Here is a 22,763-nt window from a genome sequence, read left to right as displayed (position 1 = left end):
CGCCAAACTCAAAGATGAGAGGTTGGGGTGCAACATCTGCCCCCCGAACTTCGTGAGAAGGTCCGGCCTGCACGGCAGCCGTATGTGCGGATGGAGAGACTGGTGAAGCAGGTCCGTGAACCACCACTGTGTGGGCCATTACGGGGCAATCTGATCATCTGTGCCTTGGACTGGGACAGCTTGATGAGCACTGCCGGAATCAGGGGAATGGGTGGAAAAGCGTACAGAAAGCTGTTCGACCAGTTGATCCATAACGCATTCCCCAGCGTCCCCTGCTGGTAGAACCTGGAAGCGAAGTCTCGGCATTTGCGGTTTTTGGCGGTGGCGAACAGATCTACGTCTGGAGTCTCCCACCTTGCAAAGACTTCTCCTAGTACTTCGTCGTTTATGACCCATTCGTGGCTTTCCTGAATCAGTCTGCTCAGTGCGTCCACCTGAACATTCTGCACACCTGGCAGATGGGAAGCCGGTATCAACAGTCCTCTGGCCAGAAGCCAGTACCAGATCGCCTGCGCCTCCTGCGACAGAGTGCGTGATCTCGAGCCCCCCTGCTTGTTGAGGTAATACAACGTGGTCGTATTGTCCGTCTGTACAAGCAGAGAGTTGGTCTGAAAGGACGGATGAAAGGCCTTCAGTGCCAAGTGAAAAGCTCTGAGTTCCAGGAAGTTAATGTGATACGTGGACTTCATCGGTGACCACGATCCTTGAATCTGTAAGTCTCCGGAGTGCGCTCCCCAGCCCTGGAGAGAAGCATCCGTCACGATAGTCGGAGTGGGAATGTCCTTGTGGAAGGGAACCCCTATGAGGAGATTCTCCGCTGAACACCACCACTTCAGAGACTGAAGAGCATGCAGAGACAGTCGTATCTTGTCGTCCCAAGACCCTTTCCTCTGATCCCACTGATCCTCCAAGCACTCCTGCAACGGTCTCATGTGCAGTCGTGCATGTTGCATTAGGAAGATACAAGAGGCCATCGATCCCAGTAGAGAAGACACCGTCCTCACTGTTGTAGATGGAGTGGTCATAAGAGCCTGAGCCTTCAGAAGGAGTGATAATCTTCGCTCCTCCGAAGGAGACACGCTTGCTGACAGCGTATTGATGGTGGCTCCCAAGTACTGAATGCACTGGACCGGAGTCGGGACAGACTTGAACATGTTGATGTGCAACTACAGCTTGTTCAAGAGAATGCATGTCTTTTGGAAGTGTGTCTGAGCTTCCGAGAAGGAGGAGGCCTTGATCAACCCATTGTCCAGGTACATGTAAACAAACACCTTGTTCTTCCTCAGGTGTGCTGCTACCACTGCCATGCACTTCGAGAATGTTCTGGGCGCAGACTTCAGCCCGAATGGAAGTACTGTGTATTGATAATGATTGGTGCCGACTTGAAATCTCAGGTACTTCCTGTGTTTGTGTGCAATGGGCACGTGGAAGTACGCATCCTGTAGGTCTATTGCACATAGCCAGTCTCCCTGTTGCAGCTGAGGATAAATCTGATGCAACTACAGCATGCAAAACTTTTCTCTGCGAATCCACTTGTGTGCCTGTCGCACGTCCAGAATGGGCCTGAACTTGTTCTTGTCCTTCTTGCGAACCAGGAAGAACCAGGAGTACAGACCTCTTCCTCTTTGAGCCAGAGGTACGTCTTCTATCGCCCTTTTCCTTAACAGGATATCGGCCTCCGCCTGGAGCTCTCGCAGTTGATACTGAGAGCTGACCGGAGGAATCGATGGAGACGGGCTGGTGAATCGAAGACTGTATCCATTGCAAACAATATTCAGCACCCACTTGTCCTGCGTAATTTTTCTCCACTCTGCCAGAAAAAATTGAACATTTCCCCCCACCGGAGCGGGTAATGGATGAAGGGGAAGTAACAGCTCAGGGTCGCGACCCGGCCGGGCCCTTGTTCGCTGTAGAGGACTGCTGTCCCCCTCTACCCTTCTGATACTTTGGGAAGGGTCTCCGGAACTGCTGCTGTTGTTGCTGCTGCTGTCCCGAAGACTGCCCTCGTCCTCTTCCCTGTGCACCGAACCGTCTCTGGAACGGGCGGTAGGACTTCTTTTCTTTGGGCTTCTCCAAGCCCACAGCAGTCAGGGTCTCTGCCTCCACCTTCATGCGGACCATCTCATCATCGGCATGCTTTCTGAACAGGGTTTCCCAGGAAAAGGGCAGATTGGCCACCCGCTGCTGGGCCTCTGGCTTGAGTGATGTGAGCCTGAGCCAAGCATGGCGCCGCTGGTTGATCCCATGACAGTACCCATGGGCAGCCAAAAGAGAGATATCCGCAGCCGCGCTGATGACCTGGTTTGACACCAGCATCCCCTCTTTGAGGATCTCCTGGAAGTCCTCCCTCTTGTCTCGTGGCAGAAGGTCCGTAAACTGTTGCAGTGAGTCCCATAGGGCACGGTCGTACCGCCCCAGCAACGCCGCATCGCTGGAGGCCTTCATGGCCGTGGATGCAGTCCCACAAGCCTTCCTTCCAGCCGAGTCGATCCATCGGCTTTCCTTATCGGGCGGCACGGTTGAGGAAGGGGAGGTAGAGTGTAACTTCCTGGCCGCTGTCACTATAACAGAGTCGGGTACCGGATTTATCCGCAGAAAGGCCGGGTCCGAATCCAGGGCCCTGTACTTCTTCAGCAGTCGGGAGGGAGCGGCCTTCACCACCTCTGGTGTGAGGAACAGCTCCTCCGCAGGTTCTACCAAACCTGGCACTTGTGGTAGAAGAGGGCGAGACAAATGCTTCCTGTGAAGCGTTTCAAAGATCACGGACGTCGTGGGTGTTGGAGCCGTCACCGTGATTCCCAATTTTGTAGCCCCCTCAGGAGAACCTCCTGGAACGTGCTGATGTCGTCCACCGGAGACACCCTTGTCCTTGGGGAGTCCGACATGGTCGGTGATTAGGATTTTGTCCTGGAGGAGTCCGTGCGGGACCTGGATCCCCGCCTCCTATGGCGACGTCTTGATGTAGTGGAGGATCTACGTCGACTCCTCAATCTTCCTCTCCGTCCGGAGCGCAATCGCGACTTCCTAGGCCTCGGTCGATCCGCCGGTTCCACCAGAGCAGGCGTCTTTGGTTTGGCCGGGGCCTTCGGCTTAGGAGTCCCCTTGGGAGGGGTTGGAAGTCTGGGCAGTGAGACCGACCTCGGAGGGACCGGAGGTGGCTTTTCTGGCAACTGAGGTCGAGGTCCGGGTTGCGGAAGTGGTGGTAAAGGAGAAGGAGTAGGGGCCCACGGAGGGAGACCCCTCGACAATGGAGGCGGAGGTGTAACTGGTCTCTGTGACGGAGTATACACCTCGGAGTACACCGAGCCCGGTGATCCGCCTTCCTTTCCAGCCTGTGACGTTGGCGAACCTCCCATGGCATCAGGCCTCTTTCCACGTCTCTTCGGCGTCGAAGAACGGCGACCGGACGGCGAGCGTCGGTCCCTCGACATCGAGCGTCTTTTCCTCGGCGTCGACTTCGACGAGGACGACGACGAAAGAGTCACATTAGACTTCGACGGCGGTCTATTCATTTCCTTCGACGTCGAGGTTAGACGTTGCTTCGCCCCATACGACTGGTAACAGACCGTAGTCATCCCTCTCGACGCCGTAGTCGGTGCAATCGACCCAGATGGAGAATGGGGACGCTTGCTGGTCTTCCTGCCCCTGGGGAACCCCCCAGAGGCCTCAGCACGGGCAGAGGAAGGTCCTCCAGACCCACCTTGCGCCTTCAGCCTTCTTTCCTAAAGGCCCTGAAGCCTGATCTTCTTTCTGTCCTTCAGGGTCCTGCCAGAGAAGCCCTGACAAATCACACACTCCTCTGTGACATGGGGAGAGGGAAGGCAGAGGATACACACCTGGGGATCTGATTTGGCCTTCTTCCTGGGGCACTCCGGACATTTGTCAAATAATGCAGGCATATTTGACATCAAAAGGGTGCAAAAACCAAGAAGAAAAGCACTAAAGTACTTTAGAAAGCACTCAATTCGAAACAAAAGTGAAAAATCACCAATAAACCCTTGAAAAGGGAGAGCTCAATGCTGCAGGGTCCTGCTTGCAGGAGCCGGAAAAAAGAACTGAAAGTAAAAGGGACCTTCAGTGCATTCTGGGATACTGTGAAGTTCTGAAAAGTTCTCTTAAAGGCACAGTATCCTGTTTTGAGCCACATAATGGCAGCCTATGGGGCTTGTCTGTCCAGGTCTTCCCCTCTATCATTCCAGAGGGTTTTTGCTGCTGAAGCAAGGGAAATCTGGACAGACTTTGCTGTTTGTGGATTTTTGGTGGAATTTCTAGCTGACATACTGGACAGTGTAGCCTGGTTTTATAGGCTGCATTATCTGTCTTTAATTCTCTCTTAAGTGTCTGTGCAGTTCTGCATTTTTCGACACCTTAAGAGATTATTTTTGATTGCTTCGGGGTCCACGCACATGGGCGGGACTATTCACTGGATTATGACTATACACAGAGATCCCCTACTACAGAAACAATCTTGTGTTTGAATCAATCTCCATTTCACACTTGCCTCCTGTTCTGAAGTCTCAGGGACTACAAAGACATCACCAACCTCTGGGTACCGCTTCTGGAAACGTTGTTTCAGCTGCCACAGAGAAGGGAAACACAACCCACTACATCTCTGGCGCTGTTTCCTGTGGCACCGCAGACCGCACCACCTGCCTCTCGCACTGCAACCCTGGTCTCACCGACGACGCCACCACCGAGCCGTTGCTTGCACCATGACCTGTGGGGCCGCACTCCGCATCACCTCGCTTCACTTCGCCATCCTGGTCACACCGATGCCGTCGCTGCTGCTGACTTCGACACTCGTGACTGCATCGTGGCTGGGGGCACTGCTCGTACATTTCACAACGCACCACCTAGTCCCAAACAGCCTTCTGGGCCGACCGACGTCAGCTCCCGCTAGCCGGCTCTGTCGCCTGCACTGCAACCTGCTAGCACAGCATCGAGCACCGTCTCACCCTGCACCGTAAGCCTTGGTTTCACCACCTCCATCTGGACGATCGTTGCCACTGCCTGCACCGCATCGAGAGGACACTGAACCCTGCACCACTTCCATTTTGCCACGCAACCGCAATGGTTGCCACAACCAGCTTGTGCCAACGTGTCAGCCGCAACGAGAAAGGTACTGTTACCGAGTCTGGGAAAGAGCAGAGCACCGCTCTGAGGAGCAACCTTGCAAGCTAAGGCGACATCCTCCCTGGAGGCAAAAAAACATGTGAGGAACATCCTAGCAGAGGAAGAGAGTCTGCAATCACAATCCACAACAGTGAAGGGCAACAAGTCCGGAACAGATAATTACCGGCAAATTACCCCAAAACAACACCATCAAGGAAGGTCGTATCCCCTGGAAGGAGCTAAAGGCTGAGATATAGCCAAAAGACCCCAACTAAGAGGACTGCAGAGGAGTCAGAAACCCCAAGCAATTAAAAGGTAAGAGTAAAAGTAGGTCCCCACACCGGAAAAAAAAAATGGGTGTAGGGATGCAGAAGTACACATGAACCAACCAACCAACCTTGTACTAGCAAGGGAGGGGTGGAACAATTAAACAGAACAAAGCATCCCATCAGGGAGGAAGTGAAGAGGACACTCGCAGGAGACAAGCCACCAAGAGGGAGGAGAGAAAACCAAGTTGAAGGCCCTCGCAGAACTGGGAGGAAGGGCAGGTCGTGAAGGAATCTGCGGCTAGAATCGTCTCTACCAGATACATCGTTACCAAAGGTACGTAACTTGTACATCTGATAGAGACTACTAGCCGCAGATTCCTTAAAGCAGAATAGATACCCTAGCCATGCCCAGAGGGGAGGAGGGCCTGCGAGAGAGCCTCCCCAGTTAGGAAGAAACACAGGGCCCCTGCAGGGAATGTGTCATGAGGACAAGAAGGACGGTCCAGTCCCACCCAAGCAAAAGTAAGCAAGGACAGGACGAGGGGAGGCCAGGACACCCCCAGTCCATCCAAGGTACCAGGAACCTCCACCAGAAAGCCCCGGAGGGACAGACAACGGCAGAGGAGTACCGAGGAAGAGAGAGTTACCCCAAACTCTAAGGAGAAGAGGTAGAAATGGGGCAAGACCCTCTAAAGGAGAACACAAAAGTGAAGGGGACAGCTGAACCGGCCTTACCCTCGGAGTCAGCGGGCAAGGCAGGAACGGTTCCACAGTCGAGAAAGGCAGGCAAGAGAAGACAGACGCAGTCTTGCAAGGCTCCAGCAGAACAGAAGGCAAGGGCACAGGGGCACACGCCAAAGCCCCCGGCTGTGGACCAAAAGAGCAGGCGTGCACAGCCGGCAAGTACCAAGAAGCCGAGCACCCAAATCAAGCTGAGCGCAAGACAAAGGCAAAGGTCAGGGAAATCCAGAACAACCCAAAAAGGGAGGCAGTTCCAGACAAAACCGACCCACGAAAGAAGTGGGACTAGGCAAAAGAGAGGAGGAGAATTACGTAGGACGGACAAGGCCATCCACAACACAGGAAAAAGGCAAGGAATCCAAACCCCCTGGAACAACAGATAGAGGACCAGGCTGAAACGCCAGACAAAAAAGGGCAGAAACACCACAGCACAACGCTGCAGGCGGCATGCCAAAGCCGGTCTAGCAAAGCAGCGGATACTGAAAAGGACAGAGCCTGGAGCAGGACAAGCTACGCCCACGCAAGAGCACAGAAACCGCATCAGCGTTATACAGTAATGCCAGGAAAGGCGAGGTACCCGCAAGGGGAGTCCACACCCTCCCAGGGTAGGACTGAGCTATACAATAGCTACAAGTACCCCACGTAGGGTAAGACACGTCCCAAAGAAAACATGGGAACCACTCTTAGCGGAAAAATCCTTCAGCAGAGAACAAGAACATAAGGATCTGTGGTTAGAACCACAGACAGCTTATCAATCAGCCAAAAAATACATAATTGCCATAGGGGCTGAACCAGCAGCCAACAGGAGAGAGGGCCAACCTAGGAACCCCGAAGGCACGTCAAATCACACAGAACATACAGATGGGCCACTTAAAACCCCAGACTCCAGGAAGAAGGTGGGATAACGCCTCCCACTAAGCCCCGGAGGATCAACAAGCCAAGCTTACGGAGGGGGAGGAGGACGGAGCCCCGCAAGGAGACATTGCATGGCGGAGTCTGCGTGGGTGTTAAACAAAAGAACCCCATTAAAGGGCAGGTCAACCAGACGCTCCCTAATATTCTCAGGAAAAACATCATCCCGCAACCAAGCATGGCGAAAAAGAGCCACAGAACTGGCCATAGCAGGTCCAAGAGCATCAGAAACATCCAAGGCTGCAAGGAGAATAACCGCGGCCAACTCCCAACCATCCAACACATGGTACCGCAGATCAGCGCGGGCACAGTCGTGGGAGACGTGAGACAGAAGGGACTCCACAGAATCCCACAAGCTGGAGGTAGCCATGACCAACACACAAAGTGTGTTGAGCGCTCGCAAAGCAGCACTGGAGGAAGCGAAGATGTTACGCCCCCATGAATCCAACCACCGGGCCTCCCGTGACGGAGGAACCAAAACCACAGGCAAGGACGGAAAAGCAGTCTGCAGAAGAGGACCCGGAGTAGAAGGGTGGAATGAAAGGCAGACCGGGTCATGCAGAGCAGGAGGGTGGCATTGTACGGAGCTGCTGAGGCACCGAACCACCCGTGGCAGGACGCCCTGAAGCTCCCAGAAGAGAGTTGTGGAGCGAAGCTTCAAATGGAATCAGCTCCCGTCCACCAGAGCCCTGGTGGAGAACTTCCAACAGATGATTCGTAGGGAATGAGGTGAGAGGGTCACTGATTCGCAAAATGCCAGCGACTGTGGAAATAGCCCTAACAAAGGCAACACTGGCTTCCATAGGGCGCCGCGGGGAAGAAAGCAATTCCTCCGTGGGTGACGGCTTTAAACTAAGCCTTCTGTCCACAACGGAGGAATAAACAGTGATCAGTGGGGGAACCACAGACGAGTGGGGAACCTGAGGGGCCCCCGGGGAAGGCAGAGAAACCGGTGGAACAACCAAACGTGAGCTGCGGAAGAGAAGGTTCGAGGGCGGAGGCCGCAGGAACAGCGAGGAGCCCTCACTAGAAGAGGCTGATGAAAAAGTGACGCCGCCACGTCCCGTCTCCGGAGAAGAAGAGACCAAAACCTGACAAACCTCCGGAGTGGAAGGAACCTCTGGAGACGAGTCGAGGACCCAACGCCGGCACGACATAGGCCGAGTCGACCTCCACCACCACGTGCTCCCTAGGAGAATGGGGCAGGATCAGAGCCAGTTCGGCTAAGGAATGGCGCCGAAAAGGCGCTGGCTCAACCTCACACGAGGCAGCCGCCTGCGTAGAGGAAAGCACCCCAGGCCCCGGCCTTAACCCGCGGCACCGCCCGGGCCGGGGAGGAAAGCCCTCAGCGCCGAAAAGGCACTGGCGAGGAAGCCACCTGCACAGAGGACCGAGGGGGACGAGCCCTGAGTCCCGGCGATCTCCTGCGACGCCACAGGGAGCCCTTGTAGGGATTTGCGGCTAGGCAGGGACGCCGTGGGTTGAAGAGGGGAGCCCCGCAGTACCACGCCCCGACAACACCACCCTCCTACAACCTGAAGCCGGACCCGTCGGTCTCAAAGCCGCCGGCAACTCCGCGGAAGACCCCGCACGAGGCAAGGGATCTGCAGACGTCTCAGGAGGTGGAGGAGGGGCCAAAGAAGCCTGCAGAGCCACAGCGTAGGCTTTCATTGGGCCTTAGTCGCCCAGACGCCAGGAAACAGCGGGTAGGGTGGCGACAGGCGAGGGCGCCCGTCCTGAGGGGAACCCGCCCCCTCTGCCGAACGAGGACAAGGGCTCAGAGACAAGTTGCAGGACCTACCAGCGTGGGAGCTACGCCCTTGGGGCCATGGCGCAGGGCGATGCCGCAGTCGAAATCGGTGGCTCCTGGATTCTGAGGTAGGGGAAGGACGCTGGGACGACACCGACCTGGACAAGCGGGTCAACAGCAATTTCATCCGGCGCTTCCGCCGGGACTTCGGTTTCAGTTGCTGACAAGCGTTGCAGTCCATAGAGTCATGACGCTCGCCCAAACACCACATACAGATAGGGTGAGGGTCCGTCGCCGACATCTGACATGCACAAGACGTACACGTCTTGAAGCCTGAAGGCATTCGCACACTGTTCCTCAACGCAAAGCGTGAAAAGAAGGCCTGAAAACAGGCCAGGAGAAAATACGGATCAGAGTTGAATGCGGAAAAGAGAAAAAACTGACGTCAGCGCGCCGGAGTGGGTCTTATGTGACCTCCCTGACGTCACGCCCTTGGACGACGTCAGTGCAAAATCACGTGGTACCGCCCCGGTGCACAGAGATGTTGTGGCAAATAAATTTTTCAGAATCCAGTCTCGCGCCTGGGGATAATTCTAGGTTAAGGAATCTGCGACTAGTAGTCTCTATCAGATGTTCCATTATTTGAATGTGAGGTAGTTACACTCTAAAGGAGGAGCTGCCAGGAAGGGTTGATTGCCTGTTGCAATAAACTTGAATAAATATTTCTGGAAATGAACACTGGAGCGTTTTCATTGATCAGAACTTAACGACTGCCTGCTGAGGATGGGCGAGGAAGGACCAACAACCTCCTCAAGGAACCTATGCATTACACCTAATTCAGCAGCAACTGTGTTAACTACCAGCAGTGAGTGTGGCTTATCTGCATCGTTCTGCTACGCTGTGATTCATTGTGTACATAACGTTGTGCTGGTGATTGTGAAGCGGCTACAGACCTGTTCAACGAGGAGCTCTCATGTGGGTATGCGGAGTAGTGGAGCTGGGTGCAGTGGAAGCATCGCCACATGAATGATGACATCAACAAGGTGATCATAGAATTTTCCTGCATGTGGCTCCATTCAAGTGAAAGTTTGACTTTCATTGAGGTGTCTGCTTCATGATGTATCAGCGTCGGCGGTCCGTCCATTATGGGCGTTGGGGCGTTGCCCCCCCTCCCCCCTCAGCCCGTCTTTGAAGTGAATCAGTCACTTCAAAAACGCCGAGGGCTCGGAGAAGAATTACTCAACTGTCTGCATCATCTGCATGACGCCAGACCGCCCTGAAGGGGGTGGGCGGGTCATTTGTCTGACATCACCAGGCCAGGGGGCATGCAGCACCAAGTGCGCATGAGTGGGGATGGAGGGCGAATTTTCGCACTGTGTCCCCTCATGCGCCCTTGTGTTTTTGCTTGGTTGCGCATGCCCATTAGGAGCCCTTCGGCCTCCTAATGGGCGTGCTGCGGGCAAGAAGGCCTGTGCCCACCTGGCGCCAGGATTGGCCAAGAGGGGCTGTGAGCCTGTGAAGTGACGTGAGGGGAGCAGAGCAGAGCCCAGAGGTGGCGCGGACCGGAACCGGCAGCAAGGTAAGGTAAGAATGTGTGTGTGTTTTTCTTTTATTTTAAAGTGTTTTGTGCGAGCGTGCGTGCGTGTATGCATGAATGTTTGGTGGAGAGTGTTGTCGTGAATGGATATGTTTGTGTGTATTCGTGTGTGAAATTGAATACATTTCTTATTCTTTGAGTTTTGTCTGTTGTGTATGTGTGTGTGATTATGCGTCCCACTGCCAGCACCCACGGAAGGGGGCGCGAGGTCGGGTAAACTGTGTAAAAAAAACAAGCCTGCAGCTTCACACCTCGCACACTAAGGTGTCCGTAGGTTGAGAGGGGAGGCGGGAGGTGGGAGGTGGGAGAGAGGGGCATTAGTTTAAAAAACGAAACTAAACTGTCTCTCTTCTGCTGTGATTTACCTTGGCCAATGCATGCCGATTTTGGCCAGATTTGGTTGATTTATGACTAAGTGTATTTCATTGTTGGGGGTGGGGTATCTTTGGATGAAAAGTCGTACCCCTTACAGTAGATCGGTTGAGTTGTGACTTGGGGAGGGTGTTTGGAATCGCTGGAACTAGTGTCCCACCAAGTTTGAAGATGATTGAAGTACTGGAAATACTTAAAATAGCATTTTTAGAGAAGGTCCGGTTTGCAATGTTATCATGTGGAGGTGTTGGGGTGTTTCGGAAAGTTAATAGTTTGGATTTTTGCCCATAAACATGTAGTTTTGGGTGATGGAGCTAATACGTGGGGTTGTGTAGTATATTTGTGAGACATTTTGGTGTGATTGGAAACTTGAAGTGTTAAAAATGGAAACGTAAGTGGAGGTGGGGGGGTCCCCCATGTTATTCAATGGAAGGAGATGGGTTGTGTTTAGGGTTGCGTAGCTCATATTTTTGCCTATAAAACATGTAGTTTCTGCTATTGTGATTGATAGCTGGGGCGATTGTGTGTGTGTGAGAAATTTGACAGTAATTGGTGTTGGGGAAGGGGTCGATATTGCAATGTCGAGGAGGGTGTGGGTTTCCCTTTTTATCCAAAGGAACCATTTTGGGGTGTGTTCGGGGTGTCCTAGTTTGTGCTTTTGCCTATAAACAGGTAGTTTTGGTTGATGCAGCTGACAGTGCGGTTTGATTGCAATTAGTAACGATACCAACATGTTCAGTTGTGTTAGTCACAAGGTGGAGTTTTTCTGATTACTTTAAGAGACACCCATCTGTAGGAGATGGAGCATTTCAGGCAATCCTTTGTCACTGAACACTTGAAATGTTGTTCTTATGGGGGCTGTAAAACCACGGAAGGCATGATGCATGTTCTAACCGCGTCATTGTGCAGGTCAGACGCAGCACTTTGTTTAGCCACTCATTGGTGTTAACATTGTCGAGGTGAAAGTGGACATTTGCAAATTAGTCGAGAGGGGTTTCTGTGACCTCAAATTTGCTTGAAAATGCTCCAATTGTCCACTCTTTTTTCAAAATTTTCCCCCGGTAGGTTGTTTGGGGTCGCTCGCCACAGTGCAGTACGAAAATTATTTTACGCCCTACCACTTTCAAATGTCACCAGCCGCCACTGGTCACAACACTCTACGGTTGGTGTGGTGTTTACCCCGTGACGTGTCCTTGCAAGACGTTGCGGCCATTTTTAAATGGGAGGCACAGTGAGGCCTTCATTCATAGGAATTCGATCTTGACAGCTGAGCTGCTTTCCACGCATCTGACAGAGTTGGTTGTGTGGGCGTGCAAGCGTGGTTGCTTGCCAAGTCAGCACCTAGAACAGGCTAGCTACCCAGTATATTGCTGTTTGCTTCAGTGACACATGCACCATTCTGAAGACGTAAAGGTACTTTACTGTCGGTGTATTGCCTTATTTTAGTGATAAACTCACTGCTCACAGGAATGGTTTAGGTGTTGTTACTTGCGGTGATACGCTCACCATGACTCATGTGATGTACGTGCCCGCGTACTTGGCAACACGCGTACTATATTGTGGCATGTGATCTGGGTGGTTGACTGGGTTTTTAGTAACCTGTGGCAGGAGAGGAATAGTTACACTGGCACTGCTGAAGGCATGTAAATGGTAGGGTGTGTGCAGTCATGGGGAGTGACAGACCTTTGTGCAACAAATTGAGACTTGGTGTTGGGGCAATCGCAAGGAGTTGAGTAACTTTATGCACCAAGTGGTGAATGTGTCTTTAGTTATTTATTAAAGGTTAAATCATCATATCAGTTGCAAATATGTCCCAACCTCCGCAGTTTCTTTCTGATAAGGGTGAGCCTATATTGCCCTGGAAGCTATGGAAACTGATATTTGATTCCTATTTGCTTGCTATTGTGAGGGGAAAGTTTTTAGAAGACCCAAACAAGCTACTCTGTTACGTAAAGTTGGAATTGAGGACAACCATGTTTATGAAAGATTGGATGAAGTTGTTTTGGGACAATGGGAAAGTGATCCTAATAATGTTTATGAAATAACAGTGATTATGTTGGAGAACCATTTGGTAAAATCAGCATAGTGTTAGAAAGCCACAAATTCTTTACAAGGATGCAGGAAAAACAGGAAATAAATGGCAATTATGTTGCATATCTGAAGATGTTGGCGCTCACGTGTGATTTTGCACAGCTCACTGACTCATTGGTCAGAGGCCAGATTACTAGATGCACCAATAATATCAAGGTGCGAGAGAAACCTCTCACAAAGAATCCTGACTTGAAGGATTTAATAGTCATAGTGAAAGGCATGGAAAATACTAGTATCTGGGTGTTGGAAATGCACAAAGATAATGGGAAAGATCCGGAGGCATTGGATGAAGTGATACATGAGGTTAGATTGTGGGCAAGAGTGCTGACAGGGAGAGTAACAGAAATTCAGACACCAGGGATAAAGTAGTAGATAAGAAATTTGAAGAAAAAAAAAATTCTCAAGGAGAGAATCCCATTACCGGCTAGAACTTTGGTATGAAGTGTTTTTAATGAGGCAGTGAAGGATATCTTTCTAACAGTCCACAATGTTTCACTAGATTTGCCACATTTGCCACATGTATAAAATGTGTCAAGATGGGCTATTATGCTTGAGTGGATAGAGGAACCAAATCATAAGGTGTGAATTGTTTAAAGACGGAGGAAGTGTTTGTGTTGAATGTGAGAGATGATGGGTTGGTTGATGTTGACCTCATAGAAATGCCAGAGTGAGAGGTTCTTGTAGGAGGGAAAAGCATATCTGTGCTTGCTGATTCTGGGTCACCATATACCATCATTGGTGATCAGAAATGGGAAGCAGTGTTTGGTCGTGATACAATTGTATCACAGACACCTAACATCAATCCAGTAGGATATGGTGGAAAGAAGATAGATGTCTAGGTGTTTACAGAGATGAAGATTTAATCCTCTGACTGTGAGAAGGTGGGAAAGTTATATGTGGCGAAAAGGGGGGGCAACCTTTTGTGTTGGAGACATCAAAGGCATATGGTAATAACTTTGAATCCAAATGCACGCTAAAAGGTACAATTGTTGACAGATGAAGAGTTACCTGAAAAAACTGTATCTAAGTTTCCAGATGTTTTTGGTGATTAAATTGGCCAACTTGGCCCTAAGTTGGCTGGGTATGCCCAGACGTGGGTCCCTTGCTCACTGTGCAACTGGATTCAAGCTAGCCTGGCTGATGACCCCCGAAACCGATCCCGGGAAGGTTGTTTGCTGTCCAGGGAAGACCTGACATGGCAGTTCGGGCTGGACTGTTCCCATAAAGCACAGGGTGTAGACTGTTTTACATATAGCTGTGTCTGAACTGGGGTGGCGAAATGAGCTAAAGAACGACGATGGATTAAACTCAGATCTGTGACTGGGGGTGAGTGTCCGTAAAGCTTCTGCGCTCTATCTTTCATCTATTTGTGTTTGCTAAATTGGGATTAGACATCGCTGGGTCATTTGAGTTGATGTCTCATGATGAACGATAGGTTATGATGTTGGTATATTACACTTTTAAGTTGGTGGTCACCAAGTGTGTGTCACTTCTAAGACAGTAATAGAATTTCTCAAGGAGGAGTTCTCTCGCAAGGAAGTACCCAAGCGCCTTCTCACAGATAACTGGGTACAATTTGTCTCCCAAGAAATGTGTGTTTCTCAAGGAAATGTCCCTGCTCTTTGCCTTGGTGGTTTAACCATTGGCGATAGCTATACGCCTGGTGGAAGATGTTGTAGGCATTCCTTTTGACGGCCGAGACCATAAGACTTCTCTCCAGGGGCCGCTCTAGGCTCATGGCGGGCCTGGGCCGGGAGCGTAGGTAGGGGGCCCCGGAAGAGGCGGTCTGGGATGGGCGGAGCGCGGAGGACAGTGAAGAGGGGGGGGGAAATAGGGGGGGGAGTCAGGGTGTTTGGAAGTGAAACAGAGCCGGAGGCCGCCAAATCCCTGCCAGGGGACACCACGAAAATATGTATCCATCCTCCGAGGATTATTATATTAAGGATATATATTGGTGTGGTGGCCCTGTGCAGGTGCACAGCTTGCACATGCCTAAGGCCGCCCCTGTTCTCTCTTCGCTGAAGATCTCCTGCTCATCCTGGCCAGGCATAAATCTTCCCTTCCAGCCTTAGTAAAATCCTCCAGCCTTTTGAAAGAGCCTCCAGTTTTAAAATCAGCATGGCCATATCCCAAGCGTTGACTTTGACAATCCCTCAAAAGGACGTGGCCGGTTTGCAATCACTTGCCCCTTTCCAATGGGTCATACGCTCAACCTAGTATCTAGGTTTGAACTTAACTCCGTCTTTGACAACTTGGACCCACATCAATTGGTCAGAATATAGAAAGTCCATCCTGGAGGATCTAAGTAGGTGGAAACCACTACAGACGTCTTGGCTTGGCCAGCTCACCTGATCAAAATGTCTATATTACCTAAAATCTTGTATTTGTTTCAGACACTGCCCACCACTATCACTTCAGAAGCTATCCATCGGCTCCAACGTGACAAACACACTTTTATCTGAGGTGGGTAATGCCCAAGATTTCTAAAAAGATTCTTATGCTTCCAAGAGATCAGGGACCCCTGGTGTGCCCTAATCTTTTGGAGTACGATTGGGGGTCATAACTCTATTATGTCTCAGAGTGAGTCATCCACGAAAGCAAAAAGCACAGGTTACACCTGGACCGAGCAGTTGCTTGTCGCCTTTTGAGACCTGACCTGGCTCCCGAGACATCTTAGACCCCGCAGTGCTTACATTGCCACCCCCACAAGGAGAGTTCTTGAAATTTGGGACAAGATAGCAACTTCAAGGGGTTTTACCACTTTTCCCATCCCTAATACTCCCCTGGCCCGTAACCCAGATATCCCTCCTGCCTTACAATCGCATTTGGTACCAGCTTGGAGGAAGAGAGAATTCCATACAATCCAGGACCTATTTAACACCTTCCATGCTATGGCTTTTCCCCTCCTGTGCTGGAAATGCTCGAAAGGCATTATTTCATGACAAGCTCACCTTGTCATAAGCACAGCTCCAGTGTGCTTCATGACGAGCTGAGCTCGTCATGAGCATGGAAGGGGTTAAGGGGGGCATATTACAAGCTTATACAAAATCAAGGTGGGGTTCTATCTATTGGACACCTCCCATTTGCAGTATTATCAACTGAGACACTGGCTGCTTCAACCTTCCAACTCACAGAGAACGACATGGTAACTCACCCCCTTCGAGACACTGGTGAGATCCTTTGATGGCACATGGGGCTTGATCTCGCACACATACCCGATGCTACAACACTCCACCCCTGTTCGCCCACACAGTTATCAAGTACAGTAGCATGCAGCTTCCATAGAGGGTATCTCTCCGAAATAATGGGAGCAACTCCGGTGTGATATTCCTAGGATGTAAAGGAGCAAAGCCCTGTGTGAAACTGCCTATAAACAGATGACTAGGTGGTATTACACTCAAAAACGCCTACAGAGAATGATTCCCACTTCTTCCCCCGACTGTTGGCGCTGCCAATCGGCAACTGGTGACTTCTTTCATATTTGGTGGTCTTGCCCCCTACTAGCCTTATACTGGAAAGAAGTCCTGAGTCACAATAAGAGTACCATAGGCTTCCCTCTCCCGTTTTTCATATAACACTATCATCATTGGAGTTCGGCCCTTAACACCTACTGCTATGACTCACTCTGAATAGCGTCTCAGAGCCCAGATGCTGGGTGCAGCTAAACAGTTACTAGCCTTGAATTGGAAGAAACCCACTGCATCGCCAATTGCCCTAAAGTTCTTCCACATTGGGCATGTCATGGCTACTGAACTTTTATAATATAGGATAGCACAAGCTGAGCCCAAATTTTCCTCCATCTGACAGCCACAATTAACTATTTCTCAATAATTAAATATTCCTGTTTTACACCACCCCTACTCAAGGCCCTCCAACTTTCTGAGCACGCTTCCCCGGACCCTGGAGCCAAAACCCCCATGGAAGGAGGACCGGCCTTCTCCTGCAGGGCCACCAGCCTCCTCTCCTTAGATTCCCACAACATTATTCCTATGGCTGGTCTGGTGCACCCCATCATTTTTACCCATCATTGAACTGCAAGCGTCCCAGACTGTTGCACCCTCGACCTACCATTTTCCTTTCTCCCTATCTCTCTCTGTTTTTGGCATGCACCTTAATATTTTTGGATGTTTCTAATCTTTCACAGTTGGCTGTCCCAAAGGTTGGAGGCCACCCTTGGCTACAGTCTTTTCATTGTCAGACTTATGATCTATTTTGACCTATACTTTTGCTGCATAGCTAGGTACGATGCAGTGGTACTTGGCACAGTTGTTTGTCCGTCGCATGCCTCTTACTGTATTGCATAGCCATGCCTTTCTAAATATCTTTTTTTTTAAGATTTGAAGTTAAAAAAAAAGAAATAGAAAAATGGCAACAAATTAAAACAACCAGGCCTTCAAGAGTTTTTTTTAACTTTGGCAAAATCTGGACAGTTGCGGAGATGATACGAAAGTTAATTCCAAGAAGAGGGGACGGTGAAGGAGTAAGATCTACTGCAGAGTGAAAGAATGGCAGGAGCAATCAAAGTCAAGTCTAGTGGAGAACCATGGAGGACAGACGTCCGCAGGTGAACCAGATTTAGCTCTAGCCAAGAATCCCTGAATGTGATCTGAAGTGAAAGGTTCAACCCTATGTAGTTAGGGGGTGGAGTCGTAAGAGGCACAATGAGGTGGGTTGTGTCATTCAAACTCTGCCAGTTGGGAAACATCTTGTCCTATGACTTAAAATCACTATGGCTCACGGTTCATAAGCCACTATCAAATGTTCAAAAATAATTTAGGGCATATAATTCAAATAGGCTTAGTTTATCAGTGAGACAACTCCAATGTTGCAAGGTAAGGAGGGGCACAACGATTTTGAGATAATACGTTTGAGGTAAAGTCGAAAGAAGGTATTGCAGGTTCGTGTGCACTCGAGGGTCGTGGTTCCGTCAGACCGCGAGAATTACATGAAGAGTGGTGTTTGCATCGTGATGCAGGTACATCCCCAGTGGAGGCACAACGATAGAGTTCAAAACAATGATTCAAAGGAGGTTTGTATCCACTTGAAAGTGTTTAATCACATTTGATAAAGTTCAATCCATTGATATTTTTGTCATATCAAAAATGTTAACATTGAAGAAATAGAATGACAGTAATGCGGGGGGAACGCCTCCGATGCATTTCGGGCGGGTGGCCCTTTGTCAAGGAGCGCTGGAAAGAAGACAAGCTACCGTGAGGATGTGAGAAATGAGAGGGGTACGGACTGTAGATTTTAAGGTGCCGATCAATGGTGGGGGCTGAGTGAAACCAAATGTAGTGAGGGAAGTGAATGGGTCAGGGTAGCGTCAGCGCGTGACGAGGGTGGGTGGGGGTGAGGAAATAGGGTCAAGGTGCCGCCTGCACGAGCGGTGCCGGCGGGAACTTACTTCGTTGCGCATGTAGTGAGGCTCACTACTTCGGGGAAGCTGGACGCCTAAACTGTGTGAGAACGCGGAACCATTAAAAATGAATGGGAGAGTGTGGAAATCAATGACGGACTAAAGGAGGAAGGGAGGGAGCTGTGGGGGCCATCTTGGAAAGGTGTACGGGGATGCGGGAGCAAATAAGAACAATGCATTTAAAGAAAGAATAATGATGCGATACATAGTATACATAGGAAAAAAGTATTTAAAGATAACAACTAAACTCAATGCGATCATTGAGACCATGCGGTTTAAGAGTCTGAAGGCGATAAATCCATTCCAGTTCTCTTTGAAGAAGGAATTTGTTCATATTGATGCCTTCTTTCTTGGAAGCTGTCTCAAGGATGATGAATTGAAGTTGGGCAATAGTATGTCTGGCTTCAGCAAAGTGTATGGCAACATTGGACTTGTCATGTTTCAACCGTATGTTTGACTTGTGTTCGGTCAAACGTGTTTTGATTTTACGCTCGGTCTTGCCGACGTATAGTTTGCCACAGGGACATTTCAATGCATAAATTAGATTGGAGGTATCACAAGAGGCGTTGACTTGAAGCTTGATGGGATAGCCTCTCATTGGGTGTCTGATGATGTTGCCTTTGATAATGCTATTGCAGTGACTGCAATTTAGACATGGTTGGGTGCCTTTGTATTGAGTGGGATGAATGGTAGGTGTCGAGAGAATTTCTTGGATGTTCTTACTCCTAGAATAGGCGAACAATGGTGGTTGTTGAAAGATGTCCCGAAAGTCTGGGTCCATTTGAAGAATGGGCCAATGTTTAAGGATGATTTTCTTATACATTGTGCTAGAGGTAGAGAATTTAGAGACGAGGACCATGCGTTGATCCTCTTTTTTGGGCTTCTTAGTTAAGCTTTCATGTCTAGAAATTTTAGCCACTCGGGTTTGTGCCTCAGTAAGGATGGTTTCAGGATAACCTCGTTTGAGGAAGCGTGCATGCATTTCTTTGATACGAATGTCAATGGTATCCTCATCGGAAACAATGCGTTTAACGCGTAGCATTTGTGAAAACGGCATGTGTTTTTTGAGAGATCCCTGGTGGAAGCTGGAAAAGTGGAGGGTGTTATTACGGTCGGTGGGTTTTCTATAGAGATCAGTGCTGAACCCATTGGGATTGATAGTCACATTCACATCAAGGAATGAAATTTGTGTGTCGCTGATTTGCCAGGTTAATTGAATCCGTTCATCCTTCTTGTTCAGTTCCAACAAAGCGTCATTGAGTGTTTGTTTGGTGTTATTCCATACGAAGAAGAGGTCATCAATGTATCGGACGTACATTGTGATATTGTCTTGAAAGGTCCGATTAGCGTAAATGTATGATTGTTCGAAATTGTCCATGTAAATATTAGCGTATGTAGGAGCGGCACAGTTTCCCATTGCCATCCCGGATAACTGTAAGTACCATTTGTGATCATTTTCAAAGTAACTGTGGTATAGGGTGTAAGTCATGAGTTCCATAATGAATGATTGCAATTGTGGATCAATGTTACTGTTCAGAAGGGCTGCTTCAATGGCCTCAATGCCCCCTTGGTGGGGTATTGATGTGTACACTGCAGATGTTAACTCTCTGTTACTTTGAAAATGATCACAAATGGTACTTACAGTTATCCGGGATGGCAATGGGAAACTGTGCAGCTCCTACATACGCTAATATTTACATGGACAATTTCGAACAATCATACATTTACGCTAATCGGACCTTTCAAGACAATATCACAATGTACGTCCGATACATTGATGACCTCTTCTTCGTATGGAATAACACCAAACAAACACTCAATGACGCTTTGTTGGAACTGAACAAGAAGGATGAACGGATTCAATTAACCTGGCAAATCAGCGACACACAAATTTCATTCCTTGATGTGAATGTGACTATCAATCCCAATGGGTTCAGCACTGATCTCTATAGAAAACCCACCGACCGTAATAACACCCTCCACTTTTCCAGCTTCCACCAGGGATCTCTCAAAAAACACATGCCGTTTTCACAAATGCTACGCGTTAAACGCATTGTTTCCGATGAGGATACCATTGACATTCGTATCAAAGAAATGCATGCACGCTTCCTCAAACGAGGTTATCCTGAAACCATCCTTACTGAGGCACAAACCCGAGTGGCTAAAATTTCTAGACATGAAAGCTTAACTAAGAAGCCCAAAAAAGAGGATCAACGCATGGTCCTCGTCTCTAAATTCTCTACCTCTAGCACAATGTATAAGAAAATCATCCTTAAACATTGGCCCATTCTTCAAATGGACCCAGACTTTCGGGACATCTTTCAACAACCACCATTGTTCGCCTATTCTAGGAGTAAGAACATCCAAGAAATTCTCTCGACACCTACCATTCATCCCACTCAATACAAAGGCACCCGACCATGTCTAAATTGCAGTCACTGCAATAGCATTATCAAAGGCAACATCATCAGACACCCAATGAGAGGCTATCCCATCAAGCTTCAAGTCAACGCCTCTTGTGATACCTCCAATCTAATTTATGCATTGAAATGTCCCTGTGGCAAACTATACGTCCGCAAGACCGAGCGTAAAATCAAAACACGTTTGAACGAACACAAGTCAAACATACGGTTGAAACATGACAAGTCCAATGTTGCCATACACTTTGCTGAAGCCAGACATACTATTGCCCAACTTCAATTCATCATCCTTGAGACAGCTTCCAAGAAAGAAGGCATCAATATGAACATATTCCTTCTTCAAAGAGAACTGGAATGGATTTATCGCCTTCAGACTCTTAAACCGCATGGTCTCAATGATCGCATTGAGTTTAGTTGTTATCTTTAAATACTTTTTTCCTATGTATACTATGTATCGCATCATTATTCTTTCTTTAAATGCATTGTTCTTATTTGCTCCCGCATCCCCGTACACCTTTCCAAGATGGCCCCCACAGCTCCCTCCCTTCCTCCTTTAGTCCGTCATTGATTTCCACACTCTCCCATTCATTTTTAATGGTTCCGCGTTCTCACACAGTTTAGGCGTCCAGCTTCCCCGAAGTAGTGAGCCTCACTACATGCGCAACGAAGTAAGTTCCCGCCGGCACCGCTCGTGCAGGCGGCACCTTGACCCTATTTCCTCACCCCCACCCACCCTCGTCACGCGCTGACGCTACCCTGACCCATTCACTTCCCTCACTACCTTTGGTTTCACTCAGCCCCCACCATTGATCGGCACCTTAAAATCTACAGTCCATACCCCTCTCATTTCTCACATCCTCACGGTAGCTTGTCTTCTTTCCAGCGCTCCTTGACAAAGGGCCGCCCCCCCGAAATGCATCGGAGGCGTTCCCCCCGCATTACCGTCATTCTATTTCTTCAATGTTAACATTTTTGATATGACAAAAATATCAATGGATTGAACTTCATCAAATGTGATTAAACACTTTCAAGTGGATACAAACCTCCTTTGAATCATTGTTTTGAACTCTATTGTTGTGCCTCCACTGGGGATGTACCTGCATCACGATGCAAACACAACTCCAATGTTTTCATAAATAACATTTGGCATGTTTTCAAAAAACTCCCATTTTTTTTTTTTTGCTCATCTCTGTTTTTTAACCTTGATTAAATAATGTTAAGACCCTGAGGACACAACATGAAAAATAAAATAAGTTTTGGTTTTGTTACCTCAAAAAAGCTGTCGAGAACCTTACTGAACTAATTTGATGCATCAAATTCAATAGTTTTTGGAAAATCAGAAGTTCTCTGTGACAAGTGTATTTGAATTATATGACCTCAAACTCTTTCTTTTTAGTGTATCTTAGCTTACATGTTTTCAGGGGATATAACCATAGTTGTTTTTTAATCCTTTTTGTTCCCTCAACTTGCGTTTTTCACTATTTAATGTGTGGAAAAATATGTAGTTGTGGTTGCTTTTGAATGTAAAATCCAGTACACTTGAAGACATAGCAAGTCGCATGCAAAGTGAATTGGTGCAAACTGGAACACATACTAGGACTGTTTTAAAAGCATATTCAGGGCACTTGTGACTACATTATTCGGAAGAGTATGTTCTATCATTATATAAACAGAAATGTTGTCGATAGGCAGGTAGTGTCAATGTCAAACAAAACAGGCTAAAGTTAAGCTTGGTTCACTTGTCCTTTAAAAGTAAGGCAGTTGACTGGGCAGGGATATACTTTTCATGACAAGACAAAATTACACTGACAGTGGTGGCCTTTTGAATTCACTTCCTACAATAAATTGAAAGTAAAATCTTGTAACCTAGAACCAAGTTCAGTATGTGATCCAAGCCTTAAAAGACTAACTTATCTTTGAGGACAAGGAGTGTAAAGTTGCAAAAATATTTCAACACAAAAGCATTTTGGTGAAACAGTGCAGCGAATACTGAAGAATAAACACAACCATGCCGAAAAGTATTTACTGCGCTTAACTCCAGATTTTAAAATGTCCATGCAACAGCTTATATTAAACTATCGGA

General features: G+C 48.7%; 1 protein-coding gene across 8 annotated transcripts in view; it reads right to left on the bottom strand.

Annotated features, from left to right (window-relative positions):
- MAP4K3 (mitogen-activated protein kinase kinase kinase kinase 3) overlaps nucleotides 1–22,763 on the bottom strand; it is a 1,209,829-nt gene that overhangs the window by 842,845 nt on the left and 344,221 nt on the right. The window lies entirely within an intron of this gene.

The sequence above is a fragment of the Lissotriton vulgaris genome, chromosome 6, assembly GCF_964263255.1.
Source record: "Lissotriton vulgaris chromosome 6, aLisVul1.2, whole genome shotgun sequence".
Classification (NCBI taxonomy): domain Eukaryota; kingdom Metazoa; phylum Chordata; class Amphibia; order Caudata; family Salamandridae; genus Lissotriton; species Lissotriton vulgaris.
Note: the sequence above shows the minus strand (reverse complement) of the source record. Positions and strands in the feature narration are given on the sequence as shown.